Source organism: Carcharodon carcharias, chromosome 14, assembly GCF_017639515.1.
Source record: "Carcharodon carcharias isolate sCarCar2 chromosome 14, sCarCar2.pri, whole genome shotgun sequence".
NCBI lineage: Eukaryota > Metazoa > Chordata > Chondrichthyes > Lamniformes > Lamnidae > Carcharodon > Carcharodon carcharias.
Window position 1 is genome coordinate 144,133,440 of NC_054480.1, and position 15,034 is coordinate 144,148,473.

General features: G+C 42.9%; 1 long non-coding RNA gene across 1 annotated transcript in view; it reads left to right on the forward strand.

Moving 5' to 3' along the window:
- The first annotated feature begins 249 nt into the window (after positions 1-249).
- LOC121287489 overlaps positions 250-15,034 on the forward strand; it is a 114,540-nt gene continuing 99,755 nt past the window's right edge. Inside the window, exon 1 of the long non-coding RNA XR_005945197.1 lies at positions 250-358. This is a non-coding gene — a long non-coding RNA (uncharacterized LOC121287489). The remainder of the gene's footprint in view (positions 359-15,034) is intronic.

The window sequence follows — 15,034 nt, forward strand, 5'->3', positions numbered from 1 at the left end:
AAAACATTGATTAAAAATTGCAATTATATTTCAGATCAGCGTCTGCAAAGAGACACGGATGTAGAATTTTTTCATGCATCCTCCCAAGCTCCTGGTGTGACTTTGGCAGAAGACCAGCAGAAACCCAGAGGAAACTTTCCTCAGGTCTTGCAGCAAAGTTACAGCAGGAGATCAGGAGAACTCGTATGGCAATTCGATGCCAGGTTGTCTTACTGTCAAGTCGACAGAGAGCAACCAACTGAACTGAAGATTGGGAGGCATCCCTGCCACCTTTTGGACGGTATGGCTCATTAGCACAGAGTTTACCGGCTGGGCCATGTTGGGAAGGCTGAGCTGCTCGTAATAGTCACCAATGAAGGTGAGTCTTGACGGGATGCATTTTGTCTCATTGTTCTTTGTGGGACATTGTGAGCAAATTGACAGCTGTGTTTCTCTACATTACTATGACTACTGCACTTCGCCGGCTGTAAAACACCGCGAGATGTCCTGAGGTGATGAAAATCGCTTTAAAGAAAATTTCTTTCTTTCTTCTTTCAAGAGCAGCAAGTTATTTTTTTTCCTCCATTTTCTCTTCTCCTGAAAGCAGTTCCAGACATTGGCTGTGGTTGAATGGTTGTCACTCAGTCTCTGGTTCCTTATCCAACTGCGCAATCTTAATTTGCAAACCTGTTTAATGAGTGTTAGCAGGCCTTTTGACAACAGGGATGCCACATTGTTTTCCATGCTATTATCCTCAACCAACATCCACACACATGCACTTCCCAGGAAGAGTTACTGGGTATTGATCCAGAGTGTGAACCCTCGTTGATTTTTATTTTCCTTCCCTAGCCCAGGAATGTTGACGGCAATTGAAGCACCTCAACCATGACCTCATCTCAGGTCAGCTAAGTAAGCACAGATCTGAATCCTCCCTTGGTCAAAAACGTTTCTGGCTGGGGTATTCTAAACTATTGATAAGACTTCATTGAAATATGTGCAATATATGTATTTACTCCTGGTGACCAGAAAAACCTGTTCAAATATGGATATCTAAGCAATTTATAGAAGTAAAATTATTAATTTTTAAATATATAATTACGGTATTCTAATTATAAAAAAGATTTTAAATGCAAACTTTGAAATATTTCAAATTGTTTGATGGTATTACAATGAATTTTGCAATGATAGTTACATTTGATGAATATTTGTCAAGAGACCAGTCGATGAGAGGCTGGACAATTGATTGATGACTCAGATCCATACTGATCTATAAAATCTATACTAACCCAAGTAGACCAAAATGAAGAAATAAAATAATTGGACTGAAGCCTTCACCTGTAGTGTGGCACGATAAAGCCGCTTTGTGATCATTATGAAGTGTGCAGAGGTAGATGTACATTTATGTCAGCTATGGAGATGTTTTGTGCTCATGTTAGGTATGCTGGCATGCACATGGAGAACATTGGGCCATGTATTATTTCCATTAGATTAACTTGCAATAAAATGGAAGATTTAAAAATTGAGTGAACCATCAACAGTTTTAAAAATTTTCGTAGCTTTTTGTCAATATCAAATTCTGATATCTGTTTACATTCATAAATTTAAGTTCCATTATCATAGTAACAATAAATATGCTGAAATGAAAATATTGCATGAGTGCCTGATGATTGTTGAATGCATGGTCTTGTCATGTGCATTCTACCTTTCCTCCCCAAAGCACAGCATGGTTTTGATGATGAGAATATTGTCTGTTGTTTGGAGCATATATTAATTCATTCTTTCATATGTCAGGAAGCTGCACACCATTCAGTCTACTCAGCAAATATCAAAGCCCATTATGTTGAAACAACTAAACTCCATCTGATCCACCTTATCACTAGACTTATAACTCTAAAATTTAAACTACAGACTGATCAAGCTTAAGAGAAAACATTTATTTTGTGTAAATTTCGATCTAAATGGCCAACATGTCTATTTACACAACAGCTTTATAAATGTTATTAATTGTACAATGTTTGACATAGCCTTAATATTGTATATTAGAAATCTATTATTACATAATAGTAACTCTGTGATAGAGAGAAAATAGCTCACTACTATTTGAAAAATTGCGTAACTACTTCAGTACGTGCTCTGTCAGATTTTGGTTGGGTGACGATGTTATTGGCTGAAATATTCTAAAGGGAGTGCTGTATTTATTTTATCTGGTCAGCACTGACTTCAACAGACTTTCAGTTTTGGTCGGGATTTTTAAATTGCTGCTGAGCTGACAGATCTCTGATTAGCTTCATTGGTTGTAAAATGCAGCCCTGGGTTCCACCATCTGTATTCGGCAGGGGGACCCCTGTCATAATAGCACAGGAAAACCAATGGGCCATTCAGCTCCTCAAATCTGTTCCGCTGCTCATTTAGCTCATGGTTGATCTGCACCACAACTCTATCGCTCCGCTGTATAATCCCATGATACTCTAGAAAAATCAGGTAGGTCAGACTGCATCACTGGAATGGAAACCTCTCAATGTTCCTCCATTCATCAGGTCAATCAGTGTTCACGAACCTAGAAATCGCTTCCCTAATAATGTATGGAAAATGTAAAAATATCTCAACTATTGGGAGACACCTGAGTAACTCCATTGACCTGGCCCTAATTATCCACTTGTCCCTTTTACAAGAAGACACTGGGCTGAATTATGTTGGGCTGAATTTTGAGGTAGTCGGGCGGATGCTGTGGGCGGGTCTGAGAGCAGCCAGGAAACAGGTCGCCACCCACGATTGGCCCCCGGCCACGATTTCACGCTAGCTGGCCAGTTAATGGCTAGCCAGCACAAATCGCGCGCTGAAAGACTCAGCGCTGCCGGGATGGAGGCGTGAGGAGGGTGAGCGCTGAGGTGAGCGCAGGCGTGGGGGAGCACAGAATGAAAGCTCCCTGAAGGCAGAGAGCTGCCTCGGGGAGCTGACAAATTTGAAACCATCAAACGTAGATTTTAAATTGCGATAAAAAGTGTCCCTATATTGGACTCACTCACCTAAACGTACAGATTATAAAAATTCTGCTGAAACATTTTTATTTAAAAAACAAAATTAACATTGGAAACCTCATCCCGCCCTTGGATGAGGTTTCCTCAAAAATCCAAAGGCTGCCTGGTCGATTTGCCTGCCCACCAACTGTAACATTGGACGGGCAGCGAAAAATCCAGGTTCATTAATACATTAATGGCCTTAATAGGCCCCTTAATTGTCGGTGGGCGCGCTGCCGACTCTTGCACAAGCCCGCCGACCGAAATATCGTGCGAGTGCGCGATGACATCGGGACGCTTGCCTGACATCATTGCGCGCTATTTTATGCTCAGGCATGTTGGGTGCGCGCCCACACTTCGAGTGTGAAATCCTGCCCTTTATTGCAGGGTGAACAGCGACTGTAAAACAGCCTCAGATGCATCTCTTTTCTAAGCTGAATAGAACATTCAAATTTTCTGTCACACTTACTGCAGAGGAGGTTATCTAATGGCGTTCCAGACATCAACATTCATTGCTGGCATCTAAAAAAGGACTTAATATGGAGTAAGTGGAGAAAATAATCTTCAGATGTATTAGTCATTGTCTTGACATTGCTATATGTTGCATTTTTATTGAGTTCAAAGGTTAGAACTTTCACATAGTTTTGAGAATTGCTATGAAAGTAACAGTGCAGTGGCAGAGAAAAGCCCAGAATATTTACTTTGGCATTGATGGCATCTTGCAATAACTCTGAGTAATAGCCACTGGAATGTTTTTTGTGGCAAATCTACTGTGGAGCTGGAATGCTGATTGAAATAAGAGTAAAATTTTGAAGTTCTCTCTTTATACTGTACACCGACCAAATTAAGGAAGGAGAAAGAACTTGCATTTAAGGTGTGCCTTTCATGACTTCATAAAAGAGGAAGATGGTGATGTAGCAGTGATGTCACTGAATTAATCGGCCAGAAATTCAAGCTAATGTTCTGGGGGCACGGGTTCAAATCCCACAGAGCAGTTGGTGGAACTTAAATTCAATTAATAAAAAATGTGATGGTGACCATGAAGCTATCATCGATTGTTATTAAAAACCTATCTGGTTCTCTAACGCCCTTCAAGGAAGAAAATCTGCCATCCTTTCCTGGTCTAGCTTACATGTGACTCCAGACCCACGGCAATGTGGTTGAATCTGAAATGGCAGATCAATGGCAATTAGGGATAGGCAACAAATGCCGGCCTTGCCAGTGATACCCAAACCCATAAAAGAATAAAGTCCCAGAAAGCTTTTGAAGTATCGTCACTGTTGTCACTATGGACACCTGTGAGGGTGGGAACCTGCTCACATTTTTCCTGGGATTATGTGAAAGGCATAGAGGGAAACTAGCTGCAGGCCTATAGTCCCTGAACAAGACTCACACCTAAAAAAAAAGACAGAAAGTGTGCTCATTCAGGCCTTTCAGATGTATGCCGCTGCACTCTTAGCCTTTGTGTTTGGAACTCTCACCTTACCCCAGAAGACCAGCAGCCAGAAAGCCCCACCTGCTTCACGGGAGGTTGGGGGTAGGGATGAAGGGAGGGGGTTGCTTGGTGCAGGCAATGGAGGGAATGGAAAGAAATTCTTGAAATTGAGTTTTAGAGGGATATAGATATTCTAGTACATGAGTCACAAAAAGTTACTATGCAGGTACAGCAAGTAATTAAGGAGGCTAATGGAATGGTATCCTTTATTATGAGAGGAATTGAACATAAAAATAAGTTCTGATGAAGAGTCACGCGGACTCAAAATGTTAACTGTATCCCTCTCCGCAGATGCTGTCAGACCTGCTGAGTTTTTCCAGCTATTTTTGTTTTTGTTTCAGGTTTCCAGCATCTGCAGTATTTTGCTTTTATTATAAAAGTGAGGATGTTGTGCTTCATTTATACGGGGCATTGATAAGACTGTATCTCAAATACCGAGGGCAATTTTGGTCTCCTTATTTAAGGAAGGATGTAAATGTGTTGGAGACGGTTCAGAGGAGGTTTACTAGATTGATACCTGGAATGAGTGGGTTGTCTTATGAGGAAAGGCTGGACAGACTGGGCTTGTTTCCACTGGAGTTTAGAAGAGTGAGGGGTGACTTGATTGAAGTTTACAAGATTCTGAATGGTATTAACAAGGTGGATGTGGAAAGGATGTTTCCTCTTGTGGGTGAGTCCGGAACTAGTGGGCACTGTTTTAAAATTAGGGGTCACCCTTTTAGGACAGAGATGAGGAGAAAGTTTTCTCTCAGAGGGTTGTATGACTTTGGAACTCTCTGCCTCAGAAGGTGGTGGAGGCGGGGTCACTGAATATTTTTAAGGCGGAGGTAGATAGATTCTTGTTAGGCAAGGGGATCAAAGGTTATCGGGGTTAGACTGGAATGTGTGATTCGAAACGCAAGCGGACCTTATTGAATGAGCAGGCTCAAAGTCCGAATGGTCTACTCCTGCTCCTATTTCTTATGTTTTTATGCTCCCCAGGACAATTGCAGATTCTTTGGATTGCATCATTGCAACTCTTTGCACCACCTTTCTCTAATTGCCCCCTCTGCTGGGATACCGAATAAGAAAGGAGGGCAAGAATGGCCCCTCCTGTCTAAATAAAATTGATACTGTGGACCTGCAGTTACTTCAAGCAAAGGACCATTTGCACTTGCTGGAAAAGTTTCAAGAAATTCCAGGCCAAGCAGGTGACATGAGATTGCAGGTCCACCCTCAATCTTACCCAAAGTTTCCTGAATCACCAAAGGTTACTTAAAGGTTTTTACAGCAGCGTTGTGCTATCTGCTATAAGGATAACAAGAGACAGCTTAACATCAGTGACAGCAGGAGGGCAATGGCAATTAAGATCAGTTTCTCCCTCAAACATTATGCCTTTAGCTCCATCTCTAGGCTAATGCAGGCTATATCTGCTGTATCAACAGTAGAAAGGATAACTTTAACACTACCCTAATAATAGCTACTGAACATGTGCAAAAGGACCGATGTCATAATGTTGTGACTCAGAGAGAGATGAGTGAGAAGAACATAAAATAGGAGCAGTATATTCCCGTTGTCATGCTGTTACCTTGCATATAGTTAGTTCTGTAATAAAAGTTCTTTTAAGGAAGGATCTTTGCCTCCAGCCAGATCTCTTACTACAGTAAGACACCCAATGTCCTTCGAGACTGCCTAGCAATAATGGATGGTGGCAGCAGTGACTACACCAACAGAGCAATAGTAAAAATGGTGGGAAACAGCCCGAAGAGAAACTCAGCAGCAGGGAACAGTGGGTGAAGGACTTTGAGACCAGCCCAGTAGACAGATCTGAGAGGGAAATGACAAGGGCAGCCCAGCAAGTAGCATGGAAAGCAATGCTGGAAATGGGAGCATGAATCCAGGGTGAGCAATGGTGCCTACCCCATCTCTCCCAGGATCGTTCCAGAATGTAGATAGGCTGAGAAATGACAAAACTAGAGAAGGTGCTTCTCTTGGCTTTGGGTCTTGTGAGCAGGAATAACAAGGACCAGGTTAGCACCTTGTTATATGCTGCTGGTAGCATTGCAGATGACATGCTGGCCAGGCAAGGGGTAAACAAAGAGACAACCTCCTAGAGGATGTCATTGGAGCCTTTGACTCATACTCTAGTTTCTGTTGAAACATAGTAATAGAGTGGGCAAAATTTAATCAATGAAGGTAAAAGAATAAATTCATTCAGCCAATTTGATTCACTCCACGTGAACTCAAGAAATGGTTGAAAGCACAGGACACTGCAGAGGCTATGGGCTCTGACAATATTCCAGAAATAGTACTGAAGACTTGTGTTCTAGAACTTGCCATGCCCCTAGCCAAGCTGTTCCAGTACAGCTACAACACTGGTATCTACCTGACTATGTGGAAAATTGCCCAGGTATGTACTGTCCACAAAAAGCAGGACAAATCCAAACTGGCCAATTACCGGCCCATCAGTTTACTCTCAATCATCAGTAAAGTAATGGAAGAGGTCATCAACGATGCTATCAAGTGGCACTTGCTTAGCAATAACCTGATCACTGAGAGCCAGTTTGGATACCGCCAGGGTCACTCAGCTCCTGACCTCATTACAGCCTTGGTTCAAACATGGACAAAAGAGCTGAACTCACGAGGTGAGGTGAGAGTGACTGCCCTTGACATCAAGGCAGCATTTGACCAAGTGTAGCATCAAGGAGCCCGAGCAAAACTGGAGTCATTGGGAATCAGGGGGAATTCTTTCTGCTGCTTGGAGTCATACCTAGCACAAAGGAAGATGGTTGTGGTTGTTGGAGGTCAGTCATCTCAGCTCCAGGGCACCGCTGCAGGAGTTCCTCAGGGTAGTGTCCTCGACCCAACCATCTTCAGCTGCTTCATCAATGACCTTCCTTCCATCATAAGGTCAGAAGTGGGGATGTTCGCTGATGATTGCACAATGTTCAGCACCATTCACGACTCCTCAGATACTGAAGCAGTCCATGTCCAAATGCAGCAAGACCTGAACAATATCCAGGCTTGGGCTGACAAGTGGCAAATAACATTTGCCTCACATAAGTGTCAGGCAGTGATGATCTCCAACCAGGGAGAATCTAACCATCACCCCTTGATGTTCAATGCCATCACTGAATCCCCTGCTATCAACATCCTGGGGGTTACCATTGACCAGAAACTGAACTGGACTAGCCATATAAATACTATGGCTACAAGAGCAGGTCAGAGGCTAGGAATAGTGTGAGGAGTAACCCACCTCCTGACTCCCCAAAGCCTGTAAAACATCTACAAGGCACAAGTCAGCAGTGTGATAGAATACTCCCCACTTGCCTCGATGAGTGCAGCTCCCTCATCACTCAAGAAGCTTGACACCATCCAGGACAAAGCAGCCCGCTTGATTGGCACCACATCCACAAACATTCACTCCTTCCATCACTGATGTACAGCAGCAGCATTGTGTACCATCTACAAGATGCACTGCAGGACTTCACAAAGGCTTCTTCGACAGCACATTCCAAACATACGACACCCACTACCATCTAGAAGGACAAGGGCAGCAGGCACATGGGAATACCACCACCTGGAAGTTCGCCTCCAAGCCACTCACCATCCTGATTTAAAAATATATCGCCGTTCCTTCACAGTCACTGGGTCAAAATCCTGGAACTCCCTTCCTAATAGCTCTGTGGGTGGACCTACACCAGATGGACTGTAGCGGTTCAAGAAGGCAGCTCACCACCACCTTCTCAAGGTCAATTAGGGATGGGCAATAAATGCTGGCCCTGCCAGCGAAACCCATACCCCGTGAATGAATAAAAAAAAAATGATCTCTACCGTTTGGCTAACAAATATGAGTATGGAACATTAAAAGACAACTTGATAAGAGACAGAATAGTGGTCAGTGTTTAGAAGAAATTCTGCCAGGCTTTCTATAATCTTGGGAAGATTTTACACGAAGTAAAGCTATACGACTGGCTAGGCAAGCTGAAAAGCGATGGCAAAATTGAGTATATGTAAGGTGTGAGAGAGAACAGCCTGATAAAGCCATTCAGTTTGCTGCGGCAGCAACAGGGAACTGCGCTGAAAGGGCACCATCCACCATTTTCCAATGTCCTCGCTGTGACAGGAAGAAGGTCCACAGGTGAAAAGAATGTCTCACCCAAACCACACATTGCCATGGGTACAGCATGGTTGGTCACTTTAAAACAGTATGCTGTTCAAAGCAGCCTGTGTTTGCAAAACACAAAGAGAAGTCTTCTCAAAGAAGCTTTATACAAGAAATACAGGAACCAGGCAACCAGGAAATCACCTCCCTAGGGGAAATAAAAGAAGACAAAAGCCAATACTGGAGCATTAATGTTGAAGTTAAAGGATATCATACAGAATTTAAATTGGCTACAGGAGCTGCAGTTTCAGTTTTACCTGATAGAAGTTAATGACTGCAAAAAATTACTCTGCAGCTTTCATCAATCCAACTCCAAGGTCCAGGATGAATCAAGCTAAATTTCAAAGGCCAGCTTGGTCTAACATTAAAATACAAAGATGGAAAAATCTCTGAGACACTATGACATTCAGGTCCAGGAATGCTCTTTGTTGAGCAGAACAGCCTTTATAGTATGAACCTAATCCTTAAGGTTGTTGAAGTCAACGAACAAGAAGAAGACAACAATTTTAGAGGAGAATTTCCAATACTCTTTAGGGGCTTAGGAAAATTGAAAACTGTGTACCACATCATACTTGAGGCAGATGCAAACCCCACTTGTCTATTTACACCCAGGAAGGTCCCACACTTGCTTCTAAAATGGGTAAAGAGTGAGATTGAGGCGATATTCCAACAGGGGGCTATTCCACCAGTCACCAACCCAACCAGGTGATGCTCTGGAATGGTACCAGTTCCCAAACCAAATGGCTCCATCCGAATCTGCATTGACCCGATGCAACTGAACAAGGAATTGGAATGAGAAACACATCCAATGGCATCAGTAGCTGAGAACCTAGCCAAACTTGCAAAAAGTACCAGCATTACCAAGCTTGATGCGAACAGCAGATTCTGGCAATTGCTACTGGATCAGGAGTCATAACTTCAAAATACCTTCATAACACCCTTTTGGATGTTACTGTTTCAACACATCCGCATCGGAAATTTTCCAAAGGACTATGTCCAACATTGTAGAAAGTATGGAAGGCGTCATATGCAACATGGATGATGTTTTAATCCATGCCCAGCAAAGAAAGAACATGAAAAAAAGAGTAAGAGAAGTACTAAGAACACTTAAGAATGCTGGCTTAACACTCGATAAGCAGTGTGAGTTTACCAAACCCACAATAGAGTTCTGAGGCCATATTATAAAGGCAGCAGGAATCACCGCAGAATTCAAAAGCAATAACAGAATTCCCACCACTCAGGATTATCACAGAATCACAGAAACACACAACGCAGAAGAGGCCCTTCAGCCCATCGAGTCTGCACCGACACGTGAGAAACACCTGACCTACCTACCTAACCCCATTTACCAGCACTTGGCCCATAGCCTTGAATGTTATGACGTGCCAAGTGCTCATCCAGGTACTTTTTAAAGGATGTGAGGCAACCCGCCTCCACCACCCTCCCAGGCAGCACATTCCAAACTGTCACCACCCTCTGGGTAAAAACGTTTTTCCTCACGTCCCCCCTAAACATCCTGCCCCCTCACCTTGAACTTATGTCCCTTTCTGACTGACCCTTCAACAAAGGGGAACAGCTGCTCCCTATCCACCCTGTCCATGTCCCCCATAATCTTGTACATCTCGATCAGGTCGCCCTTCAGTCTTCTCTGCTCCAACGAAAACAACCCAAGTCTATCCAACCTCTCTTCATAACTTAAATGTTTCATCCCAGACAACATCTTGGTGAATCTCCTCTGCACCCCCTCCAGTGCAATCACATCCTTCCTATAAAGTTGTGACCAGAACTGCACACAGTACTCCAGCTGTTGCCTCACCAAGGTTCCAAACAATTCCAACATGACCTCCCTACTTTTGTAATCTATGCCTCGATTGATAAACGCAAGTGTCCCATATGCCTTTTTCACCACCTCACTAACATGTCCCTCTGCCTTCAGAGCTCTATGGACACACACGCCAAGGTCCCTTTGTTCCTCAGAATTGCTTGGTGCTGTTCATTGAATACTTCCTTGTCAAATTACTCCTTCCAAAGTGTATCACCTCACACTTTTCAGGGTTAAATTCCATCTGCCACTTACCTGCCCATGTGGCCATCCCATCTCTATCTTCCTGTAGCCCAAGACACTCAACCTCACTATTAACCACCCGGCCAATCTTTGTGTCATCCGCAATCTTATTAATCCTACCCTCCACATACTCATCTATGTCGTTTATATAAATGACAAATAATAGGGGACCACTGGCTTCCAGTCACTAAAGCAGCCTTCTGTCATCACCCTCTGTCTCCTACAACTAAGTCAATTTTGAATTCACCTTATCAAATTATCCTGTATCCAATGTGCATTTGCCTTCTTTATAAGTCTCCCATGTGGGACCTTGTCAAAGGCTTTGCTGAAATCCATATAAACTACATCAACTGCACTACCCTCATCTACACACCTGGTCACCTCCTCAAAACATTCAATCACATTTGTTAGGCATGACCTCCCTCTAACAAAGTCATGCTGACTATCCCTGATCAAACCTTGCCTCTCCAAGTGGAGATAGATTCTCTCCTTCAGAATTTTCTCCAATAGTTTCCCTGTTACTGACATGAGACTCACTGGTCTGTAGTTCCCTGGCCCATCTCTACAACCCTTCTTAAATAGTGGAACCACTTTAGCTGTTCTCCAGTCCCCTGGCACCTCCCCCGTGGCCAGAGAGGAATTAAAAATTTGGGTCAGAGCCCCTGCAATCTCCTCCCTTAGCAGTCTGGGACCCAAATCATCTGGACCTAGAGATTTGTCCTCTTTTAAGTCTGCCAACACCTCCCAATACCTTGTCATTCCCTATATCAATTTGCTTAAGAACCTCGCAGTGTCTCTCCCTGAGTTCGATACCTTCATCCTCATTCTCTTGGGTGAAGACTGATGTGAAGTATTCATTCAAAACTCTAGCGATGTCCTTTGGCTCCACCTATAGATTGTCCCCTTGGTCCCTTATGGGCCCTACTCTTTCCCTGGTTATCCTCTTCCCATTGATATACTTATAGAATATCTTGGATTTTCCCTACTTTTACCAGCCAGAACTTTCTCATATCCCCTCTTTGCTCTCCTAATTGCTTTCTTAAGCTCCACCCTGCACTTCTTGTACTCCACTAATGCCTCCGCTGATTTGCTTCCCTTGTACCTGCTAAAAGCCTCTCTTTTCCTTCTCATTGTAACCTGAATATCTCTGGTCATCCATGGTTCTCTGGGTTTGTTACTCTTTCCTATTGCCCTAGAGGGAACATGTTGAGCCTGTACCCTCCCCATTTCCTTTTTGAAAGCCCCCACTGCTCTTCTCTAGATTTCCCTACAAGTAGCTGTTAACAGTCTACCGTGGCCAGATCCTGCCTTATTTTACTAAAATCCACTCTCCCCCAATCCAAAACATTTTTTTGCAACTTGTCTATTTCTTTGTCCATAACAAACTTAAACTGTACCATATTGTGGTCGCAATCGCTAAAATGCTCCCCCACCACCGCCTCAGCCACCTGTCTGGCTTCATTCCCCAGAATTAGGCCCAGCAATGCACCGTCCCTTGTTGGACCCTCTACATATTGACCTAACAAATTCTCCTGTACACATTTCAAGAAATCCACTCCATCCAAGCCCTTAACACTATGTGTATCCCAATTAATGTTGGGAAAGTTGAAATCACATAATATAATTACCCTATTGTTATTGTTCTTACACACCGCTGCAAATTGTGCACATATTTGCTCCTCAATTTCCCACTGACTACCTGGGGGTCTATAATAAACACCTAACAATGTGTTTTTTATTCCTAATCTCTAACCACAAAGCTTCATTCGATGTCCCCTCCAAGATATCATCTCTCCTTACTGCAGTAACTGACTCCTTAACTAATAATGCAATGCCTCCTCCTCTTTTACCCCCTCCCCTGTCTGGCCTGAAGATTTTATATCCTGGAATGTTGAGCTGCCAATCCTGCCCCTCCCTCAACTGCGTCTCAGTGATGGCTACTATATCACAAATCCATGTGTCAATCCTCACCCTTAACTCATCCTTTTTACCTGTAATACTCCTGGCATTAAAGTAGAGGCCATCCAGCCTTGCCTTACTCCCTTGAAACTTAATGCAGCTGTACTCCCTCTGACTTGATTGTTTTACTGTATTATGATGTATCCCTATTCTGCTAACATTCTGTGTCCCCTCCTCCTGCTGAACTAGTTTAAACTCCCCCTAACAGCACTAGCAAACCGGCCCGCAAGGATATTAGTCCTGCTCTGGTTCAGATGTAGACCGTCCCACTTGTACAGGTCCCACCTTCCCCAGAAACGGCCCCAGTGATCCAGGAATCTAAAACCCTCCCTCCTGCACCAACTTGCGGTATTCTCCTATTTCTGAGCTCGCTAGCACGTGGCACTGGGAGTAATCCAGAGATTACAACCCGAGAGGCCTTCCTTTTTAGTCTACTGCCTAACTCCCTGAATTCTTGATACAAGACCTCATCCCTCTTTCTACCTATGTCATTGGTACCAACATGTACCATGACCTCTGCCTTATCACCCTCCCCCTTCAGGATGCCCTACAGACATTCAGTGACATCCTGGACCCTAGCACCAGGGAGGCAACACACCATCCTGGAGTAAGACACCCAATGTCCTTCGAGACAACCCAACAATAACAGATCAACCAATTTGCTATCCATAGGTGTATGAGATAGGTAGCTGATGCATTGTTGAGAAAGATCAACAATTTCATTTCCTGGTCAATTTAATTGAATTTCTGGATTCTCAAAAATCCATGGAGTCTTTAGTGATACCTTGTGGTCTTATGGGCTCCTAGGCACAATGCCATGGACTACATTAATTGACAAAGTTGTTGTGTTTGTCAGCAACCAGGATTTCTAGATTAGGCAAGGCAATACCAGCTTCCCAGGCAGCAGTCACATTGCTTTCATTCTCAGATCATCACTCACAAGCTTCTTATTAGGATACTGGTGTTGTTTACATTCACATCATGCTTTCTTCATTGTCTGCTATGTTTGACTATTATAGCTCTGGTTTTGATTAATGCTATAGTGAAATCTAATTTCCCTTCCCCCATTCTACTTGATACCATCAAATGGAACAGATTTCCTGTCCTGTATTTAGCTGCTTATTCTTCAGACTGAAAGAGTTCAAGTTGGCCACAAAATTATTGCCAGGAAGCGTCAGGTTATAGATTCTTTCTGTCTTGCATAGTTTTGATTTTCTTGTCATGGTCTTATTGAATGGCGGAGCAGACTCAGGGGGACGAATGATCTACTCCTATTCCTATTTCTTATGTTCTTATGTCCCTAAATAAGCAGTTTTTCAACAAGCTCTCCTCCATATGTATTCCAAGCAGATTGTAATACAACAGTGTAGTTTAAACATAAAGTGACATCAGCACCAAAAAATACACTATGGTTTAATTATCACCTTTCCTTCCCTCAGAAATTGCTTTTTCAATAATTTTCTGAAACATTAACAAGGAACATACAGTACATGCATTGGGTGAAGATTAATTGACTTTGATAAATTGATAATTCAAATCTCTACTTACATAGTTCAGGCAGATCCGTGGTTGACTGTGTTGTAGAAATACCATATTTAAATCTACAGTCAAAACTTCCGCTGTCATTGTGTGCAGGTAACATTTGTAAATATATGAAGTTGCTGATTACATTCTTTGGTTTTTACCCTAAAGGTAGTAATATACCAGCATGACCCAGTTACCATTTTCAGTCTCAAATCACACAATTTCTCCAACCCTCCTTAACTTCCTAGTTACAAATCACTTAACTGATTGCCATACTTAAATTGGCACAACAAATCCTGTTATCAAGGAGGCTGTGATGAGATTTGTAATTATCATGCGAAGTTCAATGGAATAAGTACAAGAACTTAAGAATGTACAGTGGGTTGATGTATTGTCACATTGTCCCACGGAATGATAGAATCTAGGTCACACCTGGAGTTATGTATGCACTACTGGAACTCTCACTGCAAGAAGGATTTAGCTGAGTTTGAAAGGTGCACACATGAGCTACTAGAAGGCTAATCGACCAGAAAATAAAATGCAGGATAGACTCAGCGAACTGGGACATTTCTCACTGAGGAAGAGAAGACCAAGGAAGAATATGATGGAGATATTCAAATCACTGAAGGCTTACAAGCAGTATGATGAGACAATGGGAGGCCACATTGAGTTTTACATTGAAGTGTGAGGATAGCACAAAAAAAACCCCACAAGAACTCTATGCCCAGGCTGTACAAATATTTGCATCCTGTTTTTGTCCCTAAAAGCGGCGGGAGATATCTGAGACCCGGAGAAAGTACAAATGTGAGTGAGCAAAATGATACCCAGGCTAGGATTGGCTTAAATGAGTT